The sequence below is a fragment of the Pinus tabuliformis genome, chromosome J (genome assembly GCF_031772625.1).
Source record: "Pinus tabuliformis cultivar Carrire ecotype Pingquan chromosome J, CPIR1, whole genome shotgun sequence".
NCBI lineage: Eukaryota > Viridiplantae > Streptophyta > Pinopsida > Pinales > Pinaceae > Pinus > Pinus tabuliformis.
This window is the reverse complement of record NC_142295.1, coordinates 1,052,850,362-1,052,871,861: the sequence shown is the minus strand read 5'-3', so window position 1 is coordinate 1,052,871,861 and position 21,500 is coordinate 1,052,850,362.

Genomic DNA, 21,500 nt, shown 5'->3' with positions numbered 1-21,500 from the left:
ATCCATTGTTGCAATTACTTTACTTAGGAGTCACTCCATGGATTCACGGATTTTTCCCTATCAAAAGCAAATATATTTGCATCATGTGATACTTGGATTCATGGCCTTGTCTTGAATGATTTACTCAATTTTGAATTTTCTAAGGATGCAAAACTTTTGATTCAATCAACCATTCTTTCTACATCCAATATTCTAGTAGTCTCCAAGGCCTCAATCATCATCTTTTCTAGCCTCTTCTTCAAGTCTCATTTGTTGCCTCTCTTCTTTTCTTGAACAAGCCCCTGGGATCTCTCCTACTCTTCAATCATCCTTTGAACATATCAAGTTCCCACACCTTTGATCCCTTGATGAGGTGGACCCTGAATCTTTCAGGGAAGCATAAGCTATCTCTTATGTATTGTGTTGGTCCAATGCATCAACTGTAAATTGCTATCCACAAAGACCTATGTTTTGAACCTACATATCCATCTTTAGCTCTTCTTATTTTCTTCTCCACACCTTTGTGACATTTTATTTATGCTTGGAAGGAATTTTTTCTTCCTTTATTTTCTTAGGAGAGAATATTGTGCTACTTATGTAATCACATTCTAAATGTCCAAAGTTGTGACATTTATATCATTGTGTATTATACTTGAATAATGGAGCAAACGAATTATGATTTCTACTATTGTAGCCATTAGGACCTATGATTTGATTTCCCACAAACTTGTTTTTGGAATTCTGTTGAGGTCATCTATTACTTACACAATCACTCCTGCCATACGCTCTATAATCCCTTACTTTATGTCCAAAGTTTGTACATGAAAAGCAATGACAATAAATATAGATTGATACTTGGCTAAGTATGATTGACTTAATGAAGTAGTTATTTTGAAGTTGTTTTTCGTTGGAGAGGATTTGATTCTTTGCTGACCTTTGTCTCTTATTACACTATTACTTGAGTTATGTATGGACCCCTTGAGAGCATCATCATAGCTTCTTGGTGAAGTAGCTCTTCCAACCTCATCTTGATTTCTTCCCTTGCATCCATTGTGGTTGGAGCTTTGAAGAAATTTATCAGCATGGCCTTTGGGATTTTCTGGTGATGTAAAGATTGCATCTTCTTTGTCTGAAATATCACCCACATAACCAAAATATCACCCACATAACCAATACTTGTTTTTTCGTATGGTGATCTTTGTTTGCTAAGAATATCATCCAACATTTGAGAATTTTTCAAGTTCTTGTTGAGCTTATCTACCTCATTCCTTGATGAGACAATCTCTCCTTCAAGTTTCTCACATTTTTCTTCTTTTTTCTTCAATTGGATTTTCATCACTTCTTCTATTCTCTTGGCTTCTTAAAGTTTGATTTTCAAGGATATTATTTCTTCATATTTTTGCTCGTGCTCTTTTAGTTTTTGATCAACTTCTACTTCTAACTTCTCATAGTCCTAAGCCTTTTCCTTGAGCTGACTTGTTGACATTTTTTTCTCTCTTTTCAAGGATTTGCAACTATTCCTTAAGCCTTATATTTTCTCTCTCAATTATAAAAATTATGCTTCAACATCAATGATGCAACTTTCTCCTAGAGTCGTCCCTTTTTATTTCCTTCTTCTTCTTTACAAAGTTCTATATTCATGTCTATGGATAAGACTTCCTTCGAGATTTTGGAGCCACACTTTCTTTATTTTTCCATCCGTGCTTCTGAGGTCTACCTTCCAGATGTTAGGTTGTGTCTAAAGGAACCCACTCTGATATTAATTGTTGGAAACACTGGGGGGGTGAATCAATATTTACATATTTTTAACAAATTTTCACTTAGTTAATCTTAAAGTTGAGTTCACATCACATAATTAATCATTTACAATGTATGAACACAAAGATCAAAAGTGAAACTCAAAAAATTGAAGAAGAAACACTTGTCAATTCAATACAACCATTTGTGAGGACACCATTCCTCTATAAGAACCAATTTATAAAAATTGCAGGCTATAACTGTTGAATTTGTAATTAGAGTCGGTCTTCATAATATAAATTTATCATTAATATATATTTATCATATTTATATTCATATTTGTTATATTTTTGGTCAAAGCATGTTATTCATACTTATAGAGTTAAAAGGAGTCAATTTTTATTTATATTTATTATTATTATTATTTTTATCTTGAGTCGAAAGAAAATGTATTTGAGTCATGTCCCATTTGGACATTTGTAAGAAAAAGAAAAATTATTTTTATGTTGAGTCATTATTCCACAAAATGTCAAGTTGGCCCTCCATGGAACAAGTCAGCCTCACCTCCAGAGTGACATCTATTCAACCCTCCTAGACAACTGTATATAAGAGGTTGTTTGACTCACTTGAGAGATCATCCAATCACACAACAAGAAACATATTTGAACATAGAAAAGGAGAAGAGAAAGACGAGTTAAAGGAGAGAGAAAGTCAATCTAAAGATAAGAAGAATATACCTTTTGTTGATCGAAATTATGAGGCTGGCAACTTGCACATGTGAGGAAAAAATTCAGTGAATAGACCGAAATTTTTTGTGCTACTACAGGCTCGAAATTTCAAGATGACCATAATTGGACCAAGTTTGACCTGTGTTGACTTTGACTCTTTGAGGTGACTTGGAGGAAGGCTGGATTTGGCATTTTCGTGGTAGTCTTGGTCTTGGTATTGGTCTTGGTCTCGGTCTTAGGTATCTCATTTTGATATGATTCTAGAAGAAAACTATTGTTGAGTTTTCCCTTTGTGGGGTTTTACCCTAGCTTGTAGCCTAATTTTTGGTGTCTCTTGTCTCCTTATTTTCCTGGAAGACTAAACATTTGTATAATTGCTTGTTGAAGAATACATAACAAATAATAAATAAGAAATCTAACATTCACAAGTAATTATCAAGAAGAGGAATCAAGCCTAATGTCCACTATACTTGGTTTCTCAACATGGTATCAGAGTTATGGTGAAGACAAGAGCACTAGTAAAGAAGCCCTAAGTAGGACTAAGTCTAGGATGCAAGAAGACCTAAAAGGCTAAGATCGTTACATCTATTACATGAATGCTATTGAGATAAAATTCTAAGTATCTCCTCATCTCTAGTAGCCCAAGGACATGACACCAAGTTATCCATCTCTGTAAAATACAAAAGGAATGAAGGTTGAAGTGTAGAGAGATAAAAGAAATTCATATACTCTCACTCTAGCAAGAAAAGAAGATTAAAAGAATAGTTCAAACCTTTGTGCCAATTCTCTTACTATGACAATATTTCCTTGAGACGCTCAAGCTTATTGTGATAACATCTCCATATGACATCCGAGCTTGATGTAGCTACATAAATACGAAATCCAAGGCATATATATTGACAACAAGTAATGACTACACTCGTTCAAGCTCTAAAATATACAAGGCATCTGAATTTTTTTTGAATAGTCAAGTTTAAATGATGAATTTCTCTATGGAAGAATCTGAGTTCTATGGCAACTTGTGCAAAGTATTATGCAAATTATGTGGCAATATATATGTGTTTTTGTGACAATGTCTCTAGTGATTATATTTGAAATCTGAGACACATTGTTCTATCATTATATGTGAAGACCTGAGGGATGATAATTCACGATATATGCTTTTATATGTGAAGGACAAAGTTTATGTGCAAGTTTGAAGACCTGGGTTTTATCACCTTTGTGACATGTGCGAGGGCTTGATTCCCATTCATTAGAGAAGTTTTGAGGTAAAAAATAGGCCTCAAAACAAAAATGTACGACACAAGTCAACTTTATAAGAACTAACATGATTCAATATGATGATGTCAACCATGGGGGATGATTAACCATTTTTGAAGTAAAAATTAAAAAGATAAAAATATAAAAAATAAAAAATATATTTTTTCAACTCATATATTCAACTCATCTCCCTATGATTTTACTCAAATTTCGATTGAGAGCACTCGTTGGATGCATAATTTAATTTTGCATCCAAGGAGTGATTGCAATCACGTTTTTTCATGTATTTCATATTTTTTGTCTACTAGGGTCCATTGAAAGTATAAAATATGGGTACTCCTTGGATGCAAAATTTTGCATCCAATGAGTGCACCCGCTTGAAATTTGAGTAAAATCATAGGGAGAGAAGTTGAAAAATCAGTTTTTTCTTTTTTCCCTCCGAAACTTGATGAGGTAATCTAATCTTATTTTATTATTTCCACTATTATTTTATAATATTCTGTAGGAGGCCTATTTTAAACCTCAAAATTTCTCTAATGATAATCTAAAGTTGACCTCGTTATAGTGGAGGACAAACCTGTGACATTTTGTTATAGCTCTTTGGAAGATCACCCTGCTGGACCGAAAGTCTATGGTATATTGTTTGTAAAAGGGACCAAAATGATCATCTCTATAATTAAAGGTCAAAACATTGGGTGTGAATTATGTGAAGAGCCAAATTTTTGAGGTCTATCTCTAAAATATATTTATGTAAGAGACAAATTATCAGAAGCAACATTATGTCTCCTTGTAGAAAGGACTGTGATAAGAAAGGTATATGAAGCTCTTTCCCGTGACACAACTATGAGAAGCAGTTATGCCACCGAGACTTATACTCAAGGGAAGGACTAATTAGATAAAAAAAGCCGATGATTCTGATATAGTGAAGAATTGTGATAAGATATTTGAAGATTGTGGAGAGACCAAAGCCTTTTATATAGACAATGCATGTAGAAAATTGTAAGCAGCCCCAAGAAATATCTATGGTTAGCATCCTAATTCAATAATGGAAGGTCTAAAGGAAGATGATACATGTAAACTGAAGAAATGTCAAAGGACCAAATCTATGCAAGGATGAATAGGTAAGGTTGAAGAGGTACGTACAAAATTCTGATCATTTCAAAATTATCTTGCTATGTCAATAAAATGTTAAGTCTACTAGTTCATGGAGAATTCACATGAAAACTAGGTTTTTGATCTAGGAACGAAACATCTATGATCTCCTTCTTTTGTATAGTAGGCTTGCCAATATCATTTATAGGGTTTGAAACTAACACATTAGTGTACTTGTAGAAATTGAAACTTTTAAAATAATGAAAGGAATTGAAGATTTTGGAACTTGAATCATCTAGGGTTTGTAAACCCTAATAAAGATTTGAATTTAAAAAAACCTAGGAACAAAATCCCTAACTAATTGTTTCCGTTGAAAATAATAAAATTTGGCTCTTGAAGATGACAAAAATGACATCATGCAGATTTGAGGACAAGTTTGATGAAAAGGTCCAAGATTAAGAGGGAGATAAACTTCCTCAAAAGATAAGCACCCTACAACTTTTTAATTACTGCTATTGATACTATCTTTTTACTTTGCTTAACTATATTTATTCTTTTATGGCCTTCTAATAAAGCTTGCAAGCTGATAATAAGAACTAGTTAAGCTTTGAAAGTAGATGAAATAATATAGCAAAGCATGAAGAATTTCCTAGAACATGTAAATGAAGAAGAAGAAAACAATTTGAAGGTTGCATTAAATAAGTCAACACTTAGCACTAGTTGGCAACATGAAAGAAATATTTGAGAAGGTTCTTTGAATAAACGGGAATAAGTTCACTTACCTCAACTGGAAAGAGGGTAATACAAAAGCTTGTATGGATACATTACTACTTGAGTTGATTGGATCTTTGATATATCTGATTCAAGGACACATCAATTGAGTTTGCAGTGTTGATGATGAATACAAATACTATTGATGGTTGGAACTATTTGGAAAATGTTATGATTTCTTGAAATAACATGAGGCAGGATTCTGTTGCACTATGAAGGAAGATGATAAGGAAGTTTATACTATTAGCTGTGAAGTAGTTTGGCTCCATAAAATATTTTTATGAACTATTTGATGACATGTTGGATTTGATATGAATATTATCAAGGTTAAAGCTCGTTATGATTTAAGATGTGGTGTAGATAGGAGTTGAGAAGTTACAATGGATCTCCATAGGGTGAAAAAGTATCTAATGAATTGAGGAAATTACTTCCTAAGGAATAGGATGAGAATATTAGAGACAAGCTTGGGCTTGTGGATATCTCCTCCCTGCTTGAGATGGAGTGTGGATGGACACAATATTCTTGTTATGAAACAAGCTCACAAAAAGATAGAAAAGATAGATGAATGCCTTAGAAATAAGCCTCTTCGAGGGGGCAACCTCTTTTACATTACACAAATGAACAATTCTTGGATGTTACAAATGACAAGACCTCATTTCTATATATAAGAGTCTAAGGGGTCATAATATAATCATAGTCGACATAACAATAATAATAATAACAATAGTGGCCTTCTATGGGGCACAATAATAACAATATGGGGACTACATGGGCACAACAATATAATAAGGGGCTTGTACTAATAACAATAAGGGGTTACACTAGTAGTATAGGGACCTAACATGCTCCTGTCCTTCAAAAAGTGTTGTCCTCAACACTTGAGTAGTTCTTGACGCTTCTGTATAAAATTCTTGTCCTCCCATGTGGAATCTTTAGCGAGTAAGTTCTTCCACTTGATGAGATACTTTGAAATTGATCGATTTCGTAGCAGTTGGGTTCTTGTTTCTATGACTGCTCTAGTTTCCAATATGATTTTTCCTTCCTCGTCAAGTTTGGCAATATTGTTTAAACTGCGATCTTCTGCAACTTTTGAATGAGTGGTGATACTTCTTCATCCTTCTTCCATTCATCCCTTGCTTCGTTTATCCAATCTAGTTGGATAATAGAAATAACACAAAACAATGCTTCCACATCCTCATCCCTTCTTGAGAGTGCATCTGCAACAACATTTGGCTTCCCGTTTTTGTAGATGATTTCAAAATCATAACCCAACATATTTGTGACCCATTTTTTCTTTTCTTCTAAAGATAATCTTCGTTCTAAAAATTATTTCAGACTATCATGATCCAGTTTTACCTTGAAGTGTATTCCCATTAGGTAAGGTCACCATTTCTTAAGTGCATGTAGTATTGCCATCATTTCCTTCTCATCAATATCTTGCTTGAGATGTAGTCGTAAAAATACCCAATCACCTACATCAAAACTTATTTCACTGCGATGTTGATCTACCTCTTGTTTCATTCGATTCTGCACCAAAGTGGCATTATCCTTTAAAAGTTGGAGAACTTGTTGTTGATGCTTGATTTGATCTTTCACTGCTTGAACCTTTTTCTTCTTGATATGTCCTTCTATCTTGAGAGTTTGAGTGGTAATTTCTTCCAATGCATTACAAGATATGGTCGGATTCATTTCTTGATGCTCGATGTGATCTTTCACTTCTTGAACATTTTTCTTCTTGATATGTCCTTCTATCTTGATAGTTTGAGGAGTGGTAATTCTGGCCAATGCATTACAAGATATGCTAGGATTCATTTCTTCTTTCTCGATGTGATCTTTCACTTCTTGAACCTTTTTCTTCCTGATATGTCCTTTTATCTTGAGAGTTTGAGGAGTGGTAATTATTTCAAATTATTTACAAGACATGGTCGAATTCATTTCTTCTTTCTCCGGGGTTGGTTCTTGGTGTATATCCTCTTCTTTTGATGTTTCTTGATCCTTTTCTTCCTCCTCTTCATAATCTATGTAAAATAATTTCTTTTCAGCACACATATGACCTTTAGTGTATTTTCTATCACAATTGTAACAAAGCCCTTTTTCTCTTTTTTCTTCCAATTGTTGCGGTGTAAACCTTGTAGGTTGTGGAAGGCTAGGAGAAAAAACACTTCCATAATTATAGTCATGAGTGGTGGGATTCCTTATTTCCATAATTTCTCTCTAATACCAAATGTTATGAAACCAGCTCACAAAAAGATAGAAAAGATAGATGAACGTCTTAGAAATAAGGCTCTTCGAGGGGGAAACCTCCTTTACATTACACAAATGAACAATACTTGGATGATACATATGACAAGACCTCCTTTCTATATATAGGATTCTAAGGGGTCATAATATAATCAGAGCTGACATAACAATAATAATGTAAGGGCATAATAATAACAATAGTGGGCTTCTATGGGGCATAATAATAACAATATTGGGACTACATAGGCACAACAATATAATAAGGGGGTCGTACTAATAACAATAAGGGGTTACACTAGTAGTATAGGGACCTAACATGCCCCTCTCCTTCAAAAAGTGTTGTCCTCAATGCTTGAGTAGTTCTTGATGCTTCTGTATAAATTCTTGTCCTCCCATGTGGAATCTTCAGCGGGTAAGTTCTTCCACTTGATGAGATACTCTGAAATTGATATATTTCATAGCTGTCGATTTCTTAGTTCTGTGACTGCTTTAGGTTCCAATATGATTTTTCCTTCCTTGTCAAGTTCTTGCAATACTGTTTGAATTGGGATCTTCTACAACTTTTGAATGAGTTCCCACTACTTTGGGCATATGGATATATGTAAGGCCTGATGTTTGGAGGAACACTTCCTGGAATCAAATGAATAACATGATCATGTTCACGAATAGGTGGGAGGCCTTTGGTAGTCTCAAATACCTTGGAATGATTGTACAAAACATTTTGGAGATCTGGAGAAATACATGATTTCGATGTGGGATCCTCTAGTGAACATAATTGTGCAATTACGCCCCATTTTTCTTTATTTAGAATCTTTGTCATGCTATTAGAGTTGATTATCTTTCTAGGTTTCCCTTCGATACCCCTCAATTTAACTTCCTTTCCTTCCCAAAAAAATTTCAAGAAAAGTTCTTGAAAATTAAAAGCTATCATACCCAAAGATTGTAGCCATTGGATGCCTAGTAAAACATCAGCACCACCCATTGGAATGGAAAGCATTGGGCTATTCAATACATATTCTCCCATGGATAGCTTGATATTATGGCACTTTCCAGAGCAATTTATGGTTCCTCCACTTGCAACCATCACTTGATACTCTGGTGCTGGATATAGGAAGCAATTCAATTCCTTGACTATCTTACAATAAATAGAATTAAGGGTATTGCCCGAATCAATCAACACTATTACCTTTTTCTTCTTGATATGTCCTTCTATCTTGATAGTTTGACGAGTGGTAATTTCTTCCAATTCATTACAAGATATGGTGGGATTCATTTCTTGATGCTCGATGCGATCTTTCAATTCTTGAACATTTTTCTTCTTGATATGTCCTTCTATATTGATAGTTTGAGGAGTGGTAATTCTGGCCAATGCATTACAAGATATGGTTGGATCCATTTCTTCTTTCTCGATGTGATCTTTCACTTCTTGAACCTTTTTCTTCTTGATATGTCCTTCTATCTTGAGAATTTGAGGAGTGGTAATTTTTTCCAATGCTTTACAAGATATGGTCAGATTCATTTCTTCTTTCTCTGGGGTGGGTTGTTGGTGTATATTCTCTTCTTTTGATGCTTCTTGATCCTTTTCTTCCTCCTCTTCATAATATATGTAAAATAATTTCTTCTCAGCACACTTACGACTTTTAGTGTATTTGCTATCACAATTGTAATAAAGCCCTTTTTCTCTTTTTTCTTCCAATTGTTGTGGTGTAAACCTTGTAGGTTATGGAAGGCTAGGAGAAAAAACACTTCCATAATTATAGTCATGAGTGGTGGGATTCCTTGTTTCCATAATTTCGCTTTCAATTTTTCTTGCCCACCTAAATGCCTTCTACAATGAATCAGGTTCCCAAAGACGAACCTCATGTTGAATGTTATCCTTTAAAGTCCCTATGAAGATATCAACCATTTTGTTCTCTGGAATATCATTTACCCTTATATTCAATTTTTGGAAGTCCTCAATGTGCTCTGCCATTGAACCCTTTTGTTTGAGATTTATCAATTGGCTAAATAAGGTGTTTCTCTTTGTATCCTCATAATGTGCTATCATTTCCTCTGTGAAAATTGACCACGTGACAAGTGGTTTACGAGAAAAAAGCCCTTTATACCATAAAAATTGATTCGGTTCTAAATAATTAGATACAATACATACCTTTTGTAACAATGTTACACCATGTAGGTCAAAATATTTCTCCATTTGTAGTATCTAGTTTACCGGATCCTTGCCATCAAACTTCCTCATCTCGCTTTTTCTTGTTTTTAGGAGCTCGATCTTGAAATGACTGTAACTCTATACTTTTGGATCTTTAAGTTCTAAAATTTTGGTCTGTAATAGCCCTATAAGTCCTCTTTCTAACCCCGCAAGTCTGATCAATATTTGATTCTCCAATGAAGGGTTATGCCAAATCTCCCACGATGACTAGAGTATAGACTGGTTTAGTAGAGCAAACTTGTACGACATGCCGCAGGTCGTTGTTTCCACCTTAGGTTCTAAAAATGATATCAAAAAAACTGCAGTCCGTCCTCTTTCTGGAACTTCTAACTAAAATTCAATCTGATGCTCAAAGCCAAAGTTATGACGATTTTCCCAAGGTGACCTGTTTGGAATGTAATTCGGGGGTCTGTAAAAACCCTAACTTTTTTAGATTATATCTTTGAAAATATTGTGATAAAATATATGAAATTTGGAGCCAAGGTTCAGACCAATTTCTTCTCAAATGGGTTTTTTTATTAGCTTCTTAAACTTCGTAGAGAAATAGTTATAGTGAAAATTCCACGATGACCTGTTTTAGATGAAATTCTGGAGCTTGCAAAAACCCTAACTTCCTGAGATCATATCTCCAAAAATATAGCAAGAAAATATCTGAAATTTGGATAAGAAGTTCAAAGAGATTTCGTCTCAAATGGTTTTTTTTTTAATCTTCTGAAACGTCACCAAAAAAATGTTATAGCGAAAATTTCACGATGACCTGTTTGGAGCAGCGAAACCCTAGAATCCAAAGCTCTAATACCAAATGTTATAAAACCAACTCACAAAAATATAGAAAAGATAGATGAATGCCTTAGAAATAAGACTCTTCTAGTGGGAAACCTCCTTTACATTACACAAATGAACAATTCTTGGATGATACAAATGACAAGACCTCCTTTCTATATATAAGAGTCTAAGGGGTCATAATATAATCAGAGCCGACATAACAATAATAATCTAAGGGCACACTAATAACAATAGTGGGCTTCTATGGGGCACAAAAATAACAATATGGGGACTAAATGGGCACAAAAATATAATAAGGGGGTTGTACTAATAACAATAAGGGGTTACACTAGTAGTCTAGGGACCTAACAGTTCTCCATGTGTCATGTATTATGGCCATGACTAACCATTGTAATCTTAGTGCATGAACATAGGTAGGGATAATGGTGGACTAGATAAGCATCAGGGATGGACATTCTTAACTCATGTACTCTGACGAGGACTAATAACTGTAAGAGTCAAGTGCATGGACTTGATAAAGAATGGTTCAGAGGAGAAAGTTTTCCTTCGGATTAGGAAATAGTCCTGTGAGGACATACCTTAAGAACATCTAGGTGGGGTATTGCCTTGAGAGGTAGTGGTGTCCAAATTAATTCCTCCCAACATTGTGCTATGATCTAGTGGAGAGATAGAACGTACTTGTCAAAGCTGCAGTAATTTGACAATGCTAGTTATGATGATGCCATCATTATTGATGCTTATCAATCCAGATCCTTTCTTATATGAATATGTCAACTTAAGAATATCATGTTGATTCATTATGAATACCTACCTAGTTAAGAAAGAGTGTTGAAGTTGTAACTAGAGTCAGCCTTCATAATGTAAATTTATCATTGATATATTTTTACTATATTTTTGGTCAAAGCATGTTCTTCAAGCTTATAGAGTTAAAAGGAGTAAAAAATAATTTATATTGAGTCAAAAGAAAATGTATTTGAGTCATATCCCATTGGAAAATTTATAAGAAAAAGAAAAATGATTTTTATGTTGAGTCATTAACTGTCCACAAAATTTCAAATTGGCCCTCCTTGGAACACGTTGGCCTGGACCTCCAGTGTGACATCTTTTCGACCCTCCTGGAAAAATATATATAAGAGGCAGTTTGTATCACGTGAGAGATAATCCAATCACACAACAAGAAGCATAAATGAACCTATAAAACGAGAAGAGAAGGATGAGTCAAAGGAGAGAGAAATTCAAGACCAAGGCTAGAAGAATATCCCTTTTTATAACCAAATTTTTTATTTTGACAACCCACATGTGTGGGGATAGAATTATGTGAACATACCAAATTTTTTTGTGCTAATGTGGGCCTGAGATTTCAAGCCTAACATTTTAGGATTGAAATTTCAGGATGGCTAGAATTGGACCAGGTTTGACTTGCATTAGCATTGATTCTTTGAGGTGACTTGGAGGAGGGATGGATTTGGAATTTTTGTGGTAGTCTTGGTCTTGGTATTGGATATCTCATTTTGATATGGTTCTATAAGAAAATGTTTTTTGAGTTTTCCACTTGTGGGGTTTTGGCCTAGCTTTTAGCTTAATTTTTGGTGTCTCTTGTCTCCTTATTTTCCTGGAAGATTGAACATTTGTATAATTGCTTGATGAAGAAGACATAACAAATAATAAAGAAGAAATCTAACATTCACAAGTAGTTATCAAGAAGAGGAATCAAGATTAATGTATAATATACTTTGTTTCTTAACACCAACCTGTCAAGAGTACGAGGACACCAATCCTCATAATCATCAACTTACAACTTCCGTAGGCACCAACCTACAAGAGATTTCAGCCACATAGCTAAGTTCCAACTCAACAAATTCATAGGCACCAACCTTCATAAGACTCCAATCTCCTAAGCTAAGCACCAACTCAACAATTTGTAGGAACCAACCTACTCTTTTAATTTGTTCCTTGGACCTGTCAACACCAATTCTCATAATCAATTCACTTTCTTTAGTACCGTTTTCCCCATACCATGCCACCTTTAGGTTTGCACATTCAAGCCTAACCAAAACCGCTTGTCCTTCTTCTTTATCCGGCTTCTTGGTCACTTTGTTCTTTTGCCCTAAACAAAGTTACCAACTTAACGATAATTGTACCAAGTTCTTGTTTTTTTAGAGGTCACATCAAATCATTATTTCATGTGGATTTCCAGAAGTGTTGAAACAACATAAAGATTTTTTTTTGAAGAAACATATTTCTGACACTTAAATTTTCTTATGTATTAAGTATGAACTTTCTTTTTTAAATGTTGGTGATTTTGGTGCCAATTTTGAAGTGTTGATGTTGTCTATTAAGTATGTTTTTTTTAATATTTATGTTGGTGATTTTCATGCCAATTTTGAAAAGTGTTGATGCAACATCATACTTTTTTTTGATGGGGAATATTCATGGAACTGTTGACCTAGATTGTCATTGATGTTAATATGGCAATATTCTAGGAGAAGCAGAGCAAGAAGCCATGAGGAGAAACCAGAGGAAATCCGAGACAGTCAAGCCATTGGAGAGAATATCATAAGTCATAGGAGCTATCAGAGCAGAGCTATCAAAGCAAAGAAGAGGTCATTGGAAGCCAAGAGAAGGAACAAAGAAGAACACACATCAGGAGGAGAAGCCGGTGGAAGAGCAGTTAACAGAGGAGCCATATCATGAGATATTGGAGGAATATCATAGAAGAGCTATTAAAGCAAAGAGTTTCGGAAGCCATCGTGGAGCCATATCAGACCAGAGAAGAGCGGAGAGTCAAGGGAGAGGAGAGTCGTTACTCTGTGTAATAGTGGTAGTGGTTTTCAAGTTCAATAATTAACTGGTGGGTCTATAATAGTGGCAGTGGTTTTCGGGTGGACGCTAGGCAGTAAGTGGTATTTAGAGGAGAGCGCTCGATTCCATTCAATGGGCAACACATAGCACTCGGGTGGAGAGAGAAAACCACTTTTTCGGGTGGTTATTTCCCTTGCAAATTGCTCACCCAAGATTAATGCAGGCTGTTGGATCTTGCATGGGTTGATCGACGGTGAAGGATCTGTTAGCCTCCTGTTGCAACAGGGTTTCATCTTTCATGATTGACAATTTTACATGCCAAATATGTCATACTTTGCAGGCTGCAGTGTTCCATATTTCCACAAGATGCCATGAACTGTGCTAGTCCAAATGGCACTGCTGTATTCCAATTTTGATGAGTTGTTCCAGTTTTGAAGAGTTTTCATTTAAGGGAGGTCCAAACAGTCTAATCTTGGTCTCCCTAGGTTTCAATTTCCTGTTTAGAATATAGAGAATGTATCTGTCCAAACAGTTTAATCTTGGCAGATTTGTAGATAGGTAGAGAATCAAAGGGACCCAACTGCTTAATCTGGGCCCTTGGCAGAAATAAGTGTAGATTTAGATAGGAAAGCATTCAAAAGAAAAATTGTAAATCAGGGTCTGCAAGTCTAAGTGCACCCACCCAAAAAGAAGAAAAAATGTTAGGAAGGTAGGCTGGGTAGGTAGCTGTGAGGTTGCAGAATGATGATTCATGATCAATCTTGTGTTTTAAAGTCTTATATCTTTTCAGATCACAGTTATCAGGCAGTTTTTCATTTGGGGGAGCTCGAGCTAGACATAACTAACTTCCCCTTCTTCTCATTTCCCAAGTCATTTACTAACTTCCCCAAAGAGGTCAAGATCTGCTTGATTCCTCTTAGTTCCATCATTCTCCATATCAGTTGCCTTGGTGAAGATCTGCTTCGCTCAAGGATTTCATTTCTTTACAAGTTCTTTTCCCCAAAATTAGCCTAAGGACCCTTAACTTAGCGCTTTCTGGTTATCTCCATATTAACTACTGACTGTATTATCTAAATCCCTAATTTGTATCCCCTTCCTCTACTAAAACTATGTATATAAATCCCAAAAATATTAAATATCCCCTCCCTGGCACTATAGCCATATTTCCCCTAAAGTCCGGGGAAAGGCAGTCCATCTAGGGCTGTTTTTAGCCCATCCGAGTCTTAAAGGAATTAGTCTGGCACCTGGTCAGGCTAATAACCGTTATTTCCTAGTCCTAACCCTCAAAAACCCTCTTTCCCGCCCCTAACCTAAAGTTTTGGGCACAAATCATTAAACCCCCGCTCATAAACCCTCAAAAAACCACGTTTTACCCCTTATGCCAAAGTCCCGAGTGTAAATATATTAACCCGCCCATTTATAACCCCCATAACCCACGTAAACCATAGTTTTGACCCCCCTCCGCCGCGCTTTATTAAATTTGGAATATTCTGTGTATATTCCCGCCCCTTATCCCTCCGCCGTCGAACCTTCGCCACTGACCGTCCGATCACCCACCCCACAGATCAATGGTGGGCGGGCTTTCCCCTCTCCCAAGCCGCCCGAAGGTTAGCGTTCAAGAGATGGGAAGTATTCCCGCCGTACTCCCGCCACGCAGCGCCTCCTGGGTTGTGGCGGAGCCCCCCTGACAAAACCACCCTTCCTCAAAGGTGGTGCGCCCAGAAACCATTTACCGCCCTCCTCCATCCTATGTCAGCACCACGTCGACGCTGACGTCATCAGCCTGCGTGGCCTCCTGCCACTGTATCGCTGAGTCACCCTGCCACGTGTCCTGCCACATCATCAGACCCGCCATACTGCCATATCACCTCCGTACATGCTGACGTCATCATGATGACGTCATCCTGCCACGTCATCTGCCGTACGAGGTCTGTCACGCTGACGTCATCAGCAATTTTGGCGTGAAGGGCGAAAATCGCACTCTGGAGCCTCGGAATCAGTTTCTGAGGCAGTTTTTGATGCGCAATTTGTGCCTAGTGCAAATCGCGCATCGCTGGATAAAATGAGCCAAAATGGGGAATCTTCTCATCGCGCAGCCCCCAGCAAGCCCGAAAGGCGCCGAATGACCCGTTTTTCTTCGCGAAGCATGCAGAAAGGAGCAGAAGACAGTTCTAGAGGAAACAAAGGCCGAACAGTGACCATTAACTTGTGATTAGGCCCACAGCAAAGGAGAAAAGCAACCCAATTAATTTGTCAGAGAGTATCAGAGGAAAGAGAAGCAGCAAAGTGTACCAGTTAAATTGTTTAAAGGAAACCTTCAGTTCCCAAAGCAGGTTAACATTGAATGGCCGCCAACAAAGTCAAATCAGGCGGTGAAAGCCCATCCCAGCTCTCAAATCACAGTTGAAGCATTTAAGGCCACTAAACTACAATGGAGCAGAGACCCATGCACAGTTATTGCAGAGGCAACTGCACCAAGCCACTGAGGACAAGCACATTCACTTCATTTTGATACGGCAGCCCTCAGCGCAGCCAAAGATATTTTCATGCATTTATTTCAGATAGGATTAGGTCAAATTAATTGTTCTTTAGGACCTGTTTAGGTCAAGATGTAATTAACAAATTGTAGAGAGTTTTCCGTATATATACCGCCCTCAGCGTTGTTTCAAGGGTTGGTAAATTGGTATTTTTCACTAGAGACTCGCACTGTATACCTGAAATTGTTTCTGTAATCAAAGATTGCCCAAAGTTCTGAGAAGAGACTGTTTGATGTGTTGTTAATGTTTTTCTGGAGACTGAAGATGGAATTCTTGTGCTGCAACCTGATACAATAAGTGCTTCTTACCTCCGTTTACTGTTTACCATTATCTAAATAGCAGAAAGAAAGATTAGCTTAGAATTTGTTTAAATACACTCTATGCTCAATTTCTGTTGTTTCTTTATGTTTTCCTCTGAATGAATTGGTAATGAATATGAATTCCTTCTATCTCATATTTACCCCGATTCACCTGTGTGTGCCGATTATCTAGGGATTCTTTACTGCCCCTAGGTAGAGCTCTGTTATCTTCCCCTGTTAAGCTGATTGAGGGATTCTTAACTGCCCCTCTTTACTTAGCATTCATCCCATCCTTTAAACCTGAAACATTGTTTCATTTGCAGCTACCTTGCTCTATCTTCTCTCTTGGGACCAAGAAAACGCACCGGCAGTCCTCCTTTTCGACTCCACGCCAAATGGTTTGAAACTTTAGACTATGCTCTGCCTCTCTACCTGAGAACATCAATTTTCACACCAAAATCAGAACAAAAACCCCTGAACTCAATGACTAGCCTAAGATCCTTTTCAACAAAGCTAAATCTGAAAGAGAGAGCCCTCTCTGATTGCAGGTGGGCTAGAACCTGCAGTCCAAAGTTGGTCTGTGGTTACCTCGGCCGTATCCTTTTCCAGAGCTTAAGGACAACCTGAGTGATAACATAATGGCGACTCCACTGGGGAATTTCCTCAGATAGTTTCACGAAGAAGGTAAGAAAGCTCCGCTGAGACCATAAATCAATCTTTTCAATTGCTGTTTACCTCTTAAAACTACAGATGAAGCCTGAATGTCAGCCAGGAAGCCTTTGAAACTGTTCTTTGCTTTGCATTAATAGGAGTAAATAAATGCTGCTTCAGTCAATCTTCATGCTAGTTTTAAGTTACAAATAGCTGTCCCAAATTTTGATTAGTTCTTTGCTATTTCTAAAAACATTCCCAAAAAAATACCAAAAAAAAATTCGGAAGCTGGCTCCCAAAATAAAAACACGATATACAAGGTCAAATCCAGACCCTAATCCCCCAGCTATTTTTGAAAATCCGAACCTAATCCCGAAGATCCTTAGGAAGCAAGAAAGACAAGAAGATTTCGCTAATAAAACTCGTGAAACAACTTACCCAAGCTGTGTTCCAAATCCTGTCAAATTTATTCCGTTCAACTCCTGCTTCCCCTTCCACACCTCCATTCACTGCACATACTACAACTACCACTACTGCTGTTCCTGTTATTCCAGTTATCCCTATCGTCCCAGTTGTTCCATTTGCCCCCGTTGTTCCACTTATCCCTGCCAATATGGCCAATAGATATGCACCCCTGCAATTACCTGCTAATGCCGGGGCTTTACCTCAAGATTACCAATCGAAAATCACGTATTTTGATTCCACTGGTCCTTTCACAACCATTCAGCATACCAAAAAGATGCAAGACTATTTTGAAAACTATGAAATAGATGATGATACTGTGTGAGAATGAGAATTTTTGTTCAAATTCTAACAGGTGATGTAAGAATTTGGTTCAGATCACTTGCTGCAAATTCCATAACCACCTCAGATGAGCTTTACCAATCCTTTACCAACAGATGGGAGAAAAAGAAAGATCCCTTGCACATACTAGCTGAATATGATACAATTAAAAGAGGCCCTCAAGAAACTGTTTTGGAGTACTGTGCAAGATTCAATAATGTCTATAATGCAATTCCACAGAATCTGAGGCCTCCCCTTGACCTTGCCTTGTACAAATTTTCGGATGGTTTTGACCCGGATATGGCATACCAGTTAAAAGAAAGAGCTCCTCAGACCCTTGCAGACATGCAAAATGTTGCTGTCAGCGTTGAGGCCAACTTAATTTCCAAAAGAAACAGAGCTAGGATGGAAAGAAGAACCACCTTTAAGGAAGAACCCTCAGCCTTTGACCAGAAGCTTGATGCTATTATCAATGGCCTGCAAAGATTGGGAGAAAGAGTAGAAAACGTTGAAAGAAAAGCATCATGGGAAGGATAACAGTCCAATACCATGAGGAACCCAAATTTCAGGAAAACGCAGAACACAAATGCTGGTAGGTCTAGCCAAGACCATGACATAAGACCTCCTTTTCAAGATAACTATGTTGAAGGATCCACTTCTAGTCAACCCACAGAAGACACTCACATGAATTTGATGGATCTAAAGGGTGAGCATCAGACTTTCCTGAGCCAAGAAGACCAAAATGAACTTGATTACAATCAGTTTCAGACTAAGTCTGGTGAGTCTTTTGATTTTAAACAAGGATATGATACTGCTGTGTATGAAGTACACAAACAATATAAGCTGAGAACTAGGACCATTGACATCTCTGAACCTGGTAAAACAAAGGAAGGCAAACAGCCCAACAAGATTAAAAACAAAGCTGTCATGACAGAACCAGCTGATACAACTGTCCCAAACCCGCAACAAGTGACTATAGAAGACATAACAGACACGCAGCCTTCTGTTGAGCAGCCTCTATCACCTCCTTCCTCAAAAGAAAATTCGAACAACGTTCCAAAAAGCCCTCCTGAAACTGTAAAACCGCAAGTAGTCAATCCCCACAATGCTGATAAACAAGAGCGAATCGCTGATAATTCAAATGAAACAGAAAAAAATGCCATTATCAACACCAAGACTCCATTGGAAAAACCATTTAATTTAGAGGCAGAAATAGGTAAATTGAAAATACCTGTTCCTCTTTCAGAACTTGCCAAACACGATGTATATAGGCAACAAATTCAAAGATCGCTGCAGATTCCAGAAAACAAAGACGATGTAAATGTTTTGGATGATTCTCTTGAACTGCTATTCGGTCCAGAAGTCAATGGAAAATCAACACATGGACCTATTCCACCCTTTTATGTCAATTTGCATATACATGACAAAGTTTTGCACAACGCTATGTTTGACTCAGGAGCCTCACACAACCTTATGCCCAAGGCAGTCATGGATAAACTGAACCTCGATATCACAAGACCTTACAAAGATTTATACTCATTTGACTCAAGTCAAGTCAAATGTTTAGGCCTCATCAAAGACTTGTGTGTCTCCTTAGTCCAATATCCCAACAAGACCATCCTCATGGATGTGGTGGTGGCTGACATCCCACCAAAGTACGGTATGCTCCTATCAAGATCATGGGGAGCAAAGCTGCAAGGATCCCTTCAACTGGACCTCTCCTATGCCACCATTTCTGTCTTTGGGCAACCAAAGAGACTGTACAGAGAAATGCTGATGAAATATGTGGTGAGTAGTGAGAGCAAGCCTGAAAATTTTCCCATTTACTCAATACATTCTGACATGGATTCCTTTATTTTGTTTAATGATGACACAAATTCTCCAACTGAGGATGAGCCTTTGGCTCTAGAACAACAAACGCACATTAATGAAGAATCGGTTGCACACACTGATAAGACTGTCACAACGGTTAATGCAACCAGCATGCTAGAAGAACTTCCCCAAACAGAAACTTTAAATCTGCCCAATCCTATAATGACTGAAACTCTTAGCGCTAACCGTGAGCAAGAAATCACATGGTATTTAGAGTTTGATGGCTCTGTCAACAAGTTAGGGGCAGGGGCAGGTGTCTGGATTCACAACACACATAACAATCATGCGCAAGGCCATGCCTACAGACTGAATTTCAAATGCACCAACAACATGGCAGAGTATGAGGCTCTGCTGCTAGGCCTTAAACTCCTCAAAGCTCTAGGAGCTAAAAAAGTGTCTATCCTAGGTGACTCTGATTTAATCATACAACAGATGAAAGGTAATTTTGTTACAAATGATAATAGAATGAGAGCCTATAGGACTGCTGCCACTAATATACTCAATGCATTCACTGAATTCAAGCTTGACAAGATTTCAAGAAATCACAACATTCACGCTCACAGCCTAGCCACTTTTGCAAGTACATGTAAGCTTCCCTTTGACCCAAACCATCACTTCACAGCGGAAATAAAACATAGGCCCGCTGTCCCAAATAACATTAAAGATTGGCAAGTGTTCGAAAATGATGCCCAGATTAATAATTTCCTTACCCTTGAGCATGAATTTTCAAATATTAACATTGACTTGGATGCTATGAACGACTCCCAACAGCAAGCAACTGAAAATCAGCAGGCTGTAACAACTGCAACAGCCAAACAAATCCTAAACCCGACTGTTTTCGACAAAACAAACATAAAACAGCTGAAACAAATGCACTTGGAAGAAATAGACAAAACAGAGGCAGAGATCATTGACTTAAAGGATAATTTTATGCCTGCTGGCCTGACCCCACTAGAAGACATGTTTGATGCTAATGATGTGCCCAGAAAGCCAAAATTGCAGCCAATAAACACTGATATAGAAGAACACAACATTGGGACGACAGAAAATCTAAAAATGATCAAACTGTCCAAAAACCTGCCACCAGATCAAAAGCCCAAGTACATTGATTTGTTCAAAGAGTTCCAAGATGTATTTGCTTGGAGTTATGAGGATTTGAAATCCTATGACACCTCGGTGATCCAACACACCATTCCCTTAAAACCAAACCAGAAACCCTTCAAACAGAAACTTAGAAGAATTAACCCTATGCTTCTTCCCCTGATTGAGAAGGAAGTAAAGAGGATGTTTGAAGCAGGCATAATAGCACCCATCAGATTTTCTGAGTGGGTGTCCAATCTTGTTCCTACAAGAAAAAAGACAGGTGAAATCAGACTTTGTGTAGATCTCAGAAATTTAAATCAAGTCTCCTTAAAAGACCACTATCCTTTGCCCAAAATGGATCACATCCTACAAAGAGTAGTGGGGTCATCTAGAATCTCTTTGCTAGATGGCTTTTCAGGTTTCAACCAAATACTTGTTCACCCGGATTGCCAAGACAAGACGGCCTTTACCACACCGTGGGGAACATTTAAGTATGTAAAGATTCCATTCGGTCTTAAAAACGCTGGTGCTATCTTTCAACGAGCAATGGATATTGCTTTTGCCAAGGAAATACATGATTTCCTAGTTGCCTACCTAGATGATTTAACCCCATTTTCCAAATTTGATGAAGAACACCTCAAGCATCTTAGGCAAATTTTCATGACATGAA